Source organism: Rousettus aegyptiacus, unplaced genomic scaffold, assembly GCF_014176215.1.
Source record: "Rousettus aegyptiacus isolate mRouAeg1 unplaced genomic scaffold, mRouAeg1.p scaffold_m13_p_11, whole genome shotgun sequence".
NCBI lineage: Eukaryota > Metazoa > Chordata > Mammalia > Chiroptera > Pteropodidae > Rousettus > Rousettus aegyptiacus.
Window position 1 is genome coordinate 63776736 of NW_023416286.1, and position 9115 is coordinate 63785850.

Here is a 9115-nt window from a genome sequence, read left to right on the forward strand (position 1 = left end):
AGTTTCTTATACTTTTGGTGCTATTTCTTGCTGTCCAGCATTATTATGAATTTATACATTAAAAAATATTTTTCTATCATGTCAAATGAATTTATGCAAGTGAAAAAGATGTATGTGCTCAGTTTTCTGTCATGATCCAATCCTTTTCACTGACCATTCATTTTAAATATGCTTCATGTAGTAGTTTTTGCTTCTTCTTGAAACTTAACATTATTTTATCGGATTTAGGTTGTTCTGACTTTTGTGGCATAATATTGCTAATAATAACTCCCTATTTTTTCCCTATTGCACATTAAATTCAGATTCGAATTCTGTACTTTCTTTTTATAACAGCCATTCCTCTTGTTTTCACTGTTTTATCATTTCCTCCCTTTCAGTTTTATTTTTTTAATTCTTATCTCCTGCCAAATTATCTTCATAATGTTAAATTACTGTTTTAATTTTATGTTTATTATATTACTGTTTTAATGTGAATAAGTAAATCTATTTTTTTTAACTTGATAGCATGGAAATATTTTTATTATTGACCCTTTTTCTATTTAGAAAAAAGTGTAGCTCCCTGACAGAGTTAATTTAATATCATGTGTAGAGATATGCTCTGTTTTCTAGGATTGACATTTTCAGCAATCAAGAATTATTATATTTTGTAAGTGGAAACATCACTACTAAAAACAGAATACTATAAATAAAATGATGTCATGTGTTTTCAAAGACTATTGATATAATAGAGCAATGTGAAAATATAATAAAAGCAAGATATTTCATGGCAAATTTTGGGGGTAAAGTTAGGACTATAATCTGCAAATTATCTTGATATAAATGTTATAGCCCTACAAGTGCCACTGGTGAGTATTCTTGGGGCAAATGAGAAATGGGTTAATTTTCATATTATTTAATATGCTCAATGCACATATTTTAGGTGGAGAAGTAACTTGACTTCAGCTTTACCTGTCAGAACCCTCTTTGCAGCACACTGCTTTTTCAGAGAGAACCGATGGGTTAGGGCTCATTTTCATGACTTTGTAACACATATTATAAAATTCAGCTCCTGTTTGCAAAAAATTTGAAATAAACCTTGATCCAAACAGTGTTATGACTCTTGTCAAGTGCACTTAATATCCCTTTAGACCTACTCCTGTCCCTAAATCTGCTTATGGACATGTGTTGTAATCTGTCACTTCCATTCAAAACTAACTGCACCAGGATAACTACATAATGTAATTCAAAATTTTCCCTCAAAGTTCTCACACAAAGTTTTCAATGTGAGATCAGAGAAGGAAACAGAGAAGATGGAAATCTTGCTAATAAAAATGTAGATGAAATAGTTACTATTTTATTTCAGAAACAATGTCTTTAGAGCTCTCTTCTTACCAGTATAAAACTAGTCTTTATGAAAACAGTTTGAATGCCCATCAAGTACCACAGACTGTGATAGACTCTAACAGACTTTAACTTTCAGATTTATCAGTGATTCTTTCAGGTGATCACATAATTGGATACTCAGAAAATGGAAAGTACTATACAATGAAAGAAATTGATTTAAATTTCTAAGAGGAAATTAGATATTTAATGGAAAGGTAAATAAAATATTTTTTGAACTTGAATGAAGAGACTCAGATATCTACCATAAAATACCAGACAGAAAAATATTTTCTTGTATCTCAATGAATTATAATTTTAGAGGAAGGGAAAAGAAAGGCCAAATTTCATGTTATAAGAAGTAGGAATTCCACAAAAGATTATCGACCTGCTTTCGTATGTAGATGAAATAGTATATTAAGCAAAAATCTATAGATATGGCATTTAAGGCTTGTTTGTTATTACATTTGATATATCCTAATGCATGCACTATATTCCTTTAAAAAGAAAAAGAACTCTATCAATGTTAGTTACAACCATTTAAGACAATGAATTATTCTCTATTCCTTATCATGTCTTAAAATTTCTAAAATCTGTACCTTTGTACTGTTATCTTGTCTGGAATTGCTGTTACTACTCCATTGCATGTTTCTTGTGTAAAATAAACATTGCAACCTCTCTCAAGTGCTCTTTTTTTCAGTCCATGGATATGAGAGAGAGACAGAGACAGAGACCGAGACAGAGACAGAGACAGAGACAGAGAGACAGAGAGACTAACTCAGCAGCTTGAATGCAGACCAGCAGAAGATAAACTATAGCTTTATTTGTGTAGCTTTAAAACCAAAACAAAATGTACCCACATAGATTACTATATTAATTAAATTAAATTAAATAATAGTCTGACTTTACCATTTCACTGACTTTATCAACAATTTTTTAATTATTCTAGGAAATCTTTCCCAGAAAAAGGCTACAAGTAACAATATTGCTATGGAGAAATTTCTTTAGATAAGCATCAAACTGTTGAATTAAAAAAGATAACATCAAGAAGTTGTTTACTCCCCAAACTCTTTCAAGCATCTTTACCTCAAAATCCAAGGTTTGTCACATCCACCAATCCTAAACTAGATTTATTATAACCCTAAGCCAATTCTAGTCAAGTCCATCCCCCACCCAACCCTCTCCCTACCACAAATATTGAAAGACCTACCATAAATTAGGTGTCAAAACCTTACGAGTATCTTAACTTCACCTTTGTCTTTCTGAGAGGCTACTAAATTCTGGCATGGCAGTACACACCTTGCTGAGATCATGCACACCTAGCTTTGTCTGATTAGCAGGTTGTTTGACATTTTGGCGGGGAGCCAACATTCAATAATTCTGTGTCATGTACTTGAGTTTTCCATTTTGGGCCCTAGAATGTTGAATTAATAAGAAGAATATAAAAATATTTGAGAAAGAATAAGCCACAGTATAATTATAATAAATATATAAAATTGCTATGCAGGAGCTTAAGCATATTTCACACTATGGATGCTATTATCTCCCAATTCTTCCTCACTAACAAAAATGAAACTCTTAGCCATGTGTGTCTAAGGAAAATTTTCTGTTGATCAGCATCTGTGTACATTTTCTTTAGTTTATATACATATTTTCCTTTTCTGTTCATATTCAACACAATAAATTTAAATGACTGCTTCCTTTTTTTTTTTAGCTTTTATTTATGATAGCAGTGTATTCCTCAATAAATTTCCTCCAAGTTTTCCTTGAAGTACAAGGTCTTTATCAACAATTTTTCTGAGATTTTCTTTTGTTCAGTATACAAAGTCTCCTTAAAATTCTCTGCTCTTTCTGCTTTTCATATTTTTTAAAATATCATCTCTTATTTCTGGGTTATTGGTGGTGGGGTTAGTAAAGTGTAGGAGAGGGGAATTTACCTTTAAAAGCCATTACCTTTTAGGAAAATAAGAGATAAATTAGGTTTCAGATGAAATCTATCCCTAGAATGTAATATCCTTTTGGGAAAGAGTGTATCTTATGGAGCCACTTGTGTATAGCATTTAAGCACATTCCTTTTAGATGGGAATGCAAAGCTCTTTAGGCCCTACTGATGAAGTTTTATTTTGTAGTTAGTCTCCACAGCAGGAAATCAAAGATGAGGAGAAAGGGGGTTCTTTCAACCTTCCTCACTCAAATAAACTTGCTTTCTCCAGTGGGGATTACTAAAGTGCTTAAGAAATTATATTGCCAGTTAATCATTAGAAAGTATCAGATACTAAAATAGTGTATTAGCTCTGTATTCTAGACATACAATTTGTACAGCTTCCCATCTGTTGTTATTAGAAGTGGAACAAAATGATTACAGAGAATTAGTTAAATAAAGGTAGGAAACTACACGGCAAGGCACAGAATTGACAAAGCACCTAAGCTCTATTAGGTACATACTGAAGAATTAACTAGTCTTGAATCGACCTCCTAAAAGAAGCTTAAATTAGCTAAAAGCAATAAAAAATGTAATTGGTTACTTGGCAAGGATATTTAGATGCAAGATACCCTGAAAATGTGAAGGTTAATGACAATACAAATGAAAGTATTATTCGTTACACAAAAATGGTTAATAATATCTAAAGAATATTTTTGTGGTTTTGTACATTTTTAGATTTTAAAAATTCAATAAACGTGGATAAAAAACAAATTATCAACCATATATAAACACTCATGTAATTCAGTTTTTAAAATTGTGTTTGCCATTTAGCTATACAGTAAGTAAATACTATATAGTTAGTGAATGAAATTAAGTGAGCAAAGACATCAATTTGTTTATCTCTATATTGTTTTTAGCATATTTTGTAGATGCTCATTCTGTTTCCACCCCATGGTTTGTGGGAGACTGAAGAATGACTGCCAGCTTGGGAGATAAGGTAGATATAGATATGCATGTTACTGACTGATAAGAAACATAAAAACATAGTTGAAAGAAAAAAAAATACATTTTGGACTTTAGAGAGACTGTGATTTCTAGGTCCAGATTAGACATTAGTATAAATAAAAACCTGGAATTTAAGAGTAAATTTCGGGCTTGAGGTATTTTGCAGAAATCATAATCAGCCTATGGCTTATAGAGAATTTTGGAGTGAATATGGTCTTTTTATTATAGTGTGTAGAATGAGAATAAATGAGGGCTAGAATAGAGCAAAGGAATAATGATGTGATTGATTCCAAAGAAGAAAAACAGGAGGTCTTACATTTCTGAGAAAAAGAAATCAGTAATAGATAATACAAATTAATGCATTGGTATTTATGTCATTCTGGTAAAAAATAATGATTTAAAGAGTTTGATACCACCTATTTATTACATTTTAATTTTTCTTTAATACCAGGGCATGTATACTTCCAATTATAGAAGAGAAAAGATGCCCTTTGCCCTCTACCCTTAATTCAACCAATCTGACCCTAACAGTTACTTATCCTGAACTTCACTGGTCCAGATTTATAAAAAAATGGGCACTGAAACTTTGGAGAGTTGGATATTGAGGATCTATTTGTGAATCCAATTTGATTGCCAGGATAGTTCTTAGAATATAGGAGAAATTCAACATATCTTTGCACTAGGTTAAACTCTTTGGAGTTGCATATAGTATCAGTTTCTGTCTGTATGCTATCTGTGCCTTGGTTACTTACTCTTTTCCTATTAGACGAGAGGAAGGAGGTGGAGATGTAGATGACTCAATATTTAGGATTCTGTTAATGAGTAAATTGTCGCTGTAATATTTCTTCGACACATAGCTTTCTTAGGATTTCCCAAAGATTTAGGTAGTTTTAAGATTTCCTGAACGTGGTTCCATAGGGTAGAGGTTAGCATGTCAGCTTTACATGTAGAAGGTCACACCCCAGTGGAGCCATGGTCCATGGTTTACTGCCATGCCACCCTGAACAAGCCTGATGTCTGATCTCAGAAGCTAAGCAGGGTCAGGCCTGGTTAGTACTTGGATGGGAGACCACCTAGGAAGACCAGGTGCTATAGGCATAAATAATAATAAATTAAAAAAAAAAAAAAAGATTTCCCAAAGACTTCAGAATTAGTGTTCTTACAGAGCAGTGAGAACATGAGAGTCATGGTTCAATTGGTACTAAGTCCTGGCATTTTAATTTTAATGTAAAAATATGAAAGAGGTAAAAGCATTGATATTTAATTCTTTGCCTGTCTATTTTATTGTTTTGTTAAGCATACCTCCTTTTAACCAATAATCTTTATGATTTGTCACAACCTGTTGTGCTATGTAAAATCTAAAAAAATTTTTAAATTTGTGATGTAAAACTCAGTTTAGCATTTGTTTCATGTGTGTTTTGTGACTTTTAAAAGTTACCCTCAGTTTATAAATTGGAAATAATGGATTATTAACTAAATTTTGTATGCATTAATGAGATCCTATGAAGCCTTAGAAATTTTAGACTATCTAACTTGGTTCTGAACTAATAAATATTTTATAGTTCCTCTGGGTTTATTTTTCAAGCATTGCATTAGCAGATCTCAGCTTAGATTGTTTCTTATTTCCTAATATATTTTTCCATTTGTTTGTAATCTCACCCAAGACTAGGTATTCAATAATTATTTCATAAAGATCTTAAAATGAAAAAACAAACTGTTAAGTGAAGTGTTTCAAACACTGTATTTTGACTGTGTATAATTGATACCCCCATTATGCTAGTAGCAAAGTATAATGTTTCATTCTACTTTGAATATTTTGCTCTCTGCCCTGAATGCAACCAACCTGACCCTAGCAGTTTGTCATTCTGAACAGCCACAAATGTCAATGTCAATGTACATTTATACAAATCTTCTCAATGCTTCCTATTAATTCAGGCTTGAAAGAGATACAAAAGGAGAATTGGTAATTCCACATAAAGAGCTCTCTTAATAACGTGAGGTCTAGGATGTCATACATAAGGCAATGGCGATTCTATATGTTCTGATACAAGAATCCATGGACCACAATCTAAAATCTTATTTTTTAAAATATAGATACCTGGGCTCAACCCAAGAGATACTGGATTAGCCCTTAGTAAACAGATATTGTGAGGTATTTGCCTCAGATGCAAAATATAAGGGACGCCAAAAAAACTTAGTAATCAAGATAATATTCAAAATAATTAAAATTATTGCAAAATGCAAAAAGCGATGAACAAACCAGAAAATTTTAAAATAAAGATGCAATAAGTATTATTGATCTTACCTTTTGCTGCAGGCTATGACATGACTCAGCAGGACACTGTGTCTTAAAACCAAAGGAAAATAAAGATATGAAATATTACCAGGAATAGGCCAAACCCTAGGGCAATTGGTTCCCATAGTGACCTTCCTTAGATGGTTTAGTTCCCTCCTATGAGCAGTTCCTGCATTTTTGTTACAGCTACTAGGATCTGTATTCTCAGCTCAGCACCTGAGATTACCCAAAAGTCAGGCAGGGGTTTGTTGGAAGACTATCATCTTTGAGTTATAACTCTTGAATCTCATCTTAGGAGTGCTTACACTATTATTGGCATTTAAGTCTATCACAGCTTTAGAAGAACTGAAAATATGAGGAATGATTCAAATTTAAATTCAACAAAAATAAATCATAGCATTTACAAATATGTTTATTTCTTTGAAGATTTTTGGATCCTCCAAAAATGGAATTCAACTTAAACTATGATCAGGCAAAACATATCTCCTCTTTTTAGTACCATTAATTCTCATTAAAGTAAATGATAATAAATTAATTAAGGGTTTCTTTGGCATATATTGAGGAATATCATTCAAATGTGTTTATAAAACATTTTGATAGGAGCAGAAGAGTTTGAGTACTTTCGATAATCACCATAAATATTTTCAGAAGCATTAAAAAATGTAAAATGTAAGCTATTTTATGTATATTTTATTAAATTTTAAAAATAATATTTATTGTTTCTTATCATCCATCTGGAATGTATACATAAAATGGAAAGTAACAAAGGCAAATTGCCATAATTTAAATATTTATGTCTAAAAAATGTATTCTACCATAATATAAACAGTGTACTACAAGAATCACTTGCAGACCAGTAGAGAGGTCTTTAATATTACTGACACCACTCTGAGAAAGGCTAATAGAACATGAGTGCAGGGGGAGAAATTTTACTCTCCTTAGTTTTAAACCCTTTCAAAGATAAGCTGATATAAAAAGTCCTCTTAAGTCTCCTGCTAGCGACTTTTTACAATTTGATTAAAGAGAGTAGGATAATATGTCTATTTTATTCATGTCTATGACAGTCCAAAAATACATGAAGTTTTGTGCAGAAGAAGTTGGAGAAAAATTAATTCATTTAGCATGGAAAAGGTAACATGCTCTATGTTGTCGTCTGTAACCCTTTCTACTGGTTATATCTCCCAAAATATACATGGTTAGCTTAATAATAATACCTCATATATGCAATCAGCCTTGAATAGGAATTGTATAAAACCACATCTCATAACAGCTCATAAACTTTACCTTCAAGTCTTCAGAAGAAAAAGTCTAAATACATGACATTAAGTTAACCAATTTAACCACTTTGGTTATCTGATTTTCCCTAGTTAACTGCTAATAAGCTATTAGAAATCCATTGGGAGGGCAAGCAAATAGGAGAAACTGAGAATGAGGGAATGAAGCAAAACATTAAGATTTAACATCTAATGTTGAGAAAAGACAAGAGAAGAAATTAAATTAACAATTGTAATTCATTCTGTGGACATTTGCTATGGGGAGCAAAACGCTCCTCACTGTTAAATAATTGCACTGAATGTCATTGAATTCTAACCTAGCACAGTTAAGTAGTCATCAAAATAATGTTCCTGAATTATCATAAGAAAGACAAACTATAATATGTTGAAGAATATAAGTATGTATTTTTTAAATTTCTCTATCAAAACTGTATATGTATGTATATGTGTGTATGTGTACATATATTAATTGATTATTTAAATAAGTAAAAATGTTATTTGAAAATTAATTTATGATACTGTAATTTCACTGCATTATACCACATAAGGATGTTTCTCTATTTTGAGTAGTCTTCTTAACAAAATAGTAGGAATTGTGAGTATATAATAAAAATAGGTTCTTTGCTTCTATATGCTAACAAGACAGTGATTATAGATTAAAAAAAAAAAAATCTAGACTTGATAGGGGACTCAGTTCCATAATTTACTGATTGGAATTATGAAAAGAAGTCACTAAACTTTTAGACCTATGCCTATTGAGAAAAATAATATCTGTTCTGACATCTTTAGTGTGATGTAGATCAGACTGGATAATAAGTCTCTCAAAACTTGTAAGTATATAGCCTATGGCCATGCCACCCTGAACAAGCCCAATCCCATCTGATCTCGGAAGCTAAGCAGGGTCAAGTATGGTTAGTACTTGGATGGAAAGACCACCTAGGAAGACCAGGTGCTGTAGGTATAAAAAATAAAAAATAGTAAGGGATTGTAAGTTGACAAGTTCCTTGCAATTTGTGAGGTCAACCAAGGGTTGCCTTGCCTAAAAAAATAAAGTTGCTACTTCTTTAAAAAAAAAAAAAAGCATAAATGTATAGCATAATATATACCACTTAAAATGTGTATCATTTTTAAAAGTTTGAACATGAAATAGAATTAATAATTTGCAGTGAAAACCATCAGAATCTTATTGGATCATTAGTGGTAGATTTTCAACAATTAGTTTTAGAACTTTCTTAAAGACATGGTTTTGTGACTGTT

General features: G+C 31.6%; 2 pseudogenes; both read left to right on the forward strand.

Annotated features, from left to right (window-relative positions):
- Positions 1 to 5270: 5270 nt before the first annotated feature.
- LOC118609792 lies at positions 5271 to 5386 on the forward strand (annotated as a pseudogene).
- A 3313-nt stretch (positions 5387 to 8699) lies between these two features.
- On the forward strand, positions 8700 to 8819 carry LOC118609895 (annotated as a pseudogene).
- Positions 8820 to 9115: the final 296 nt, after the last annotated feature.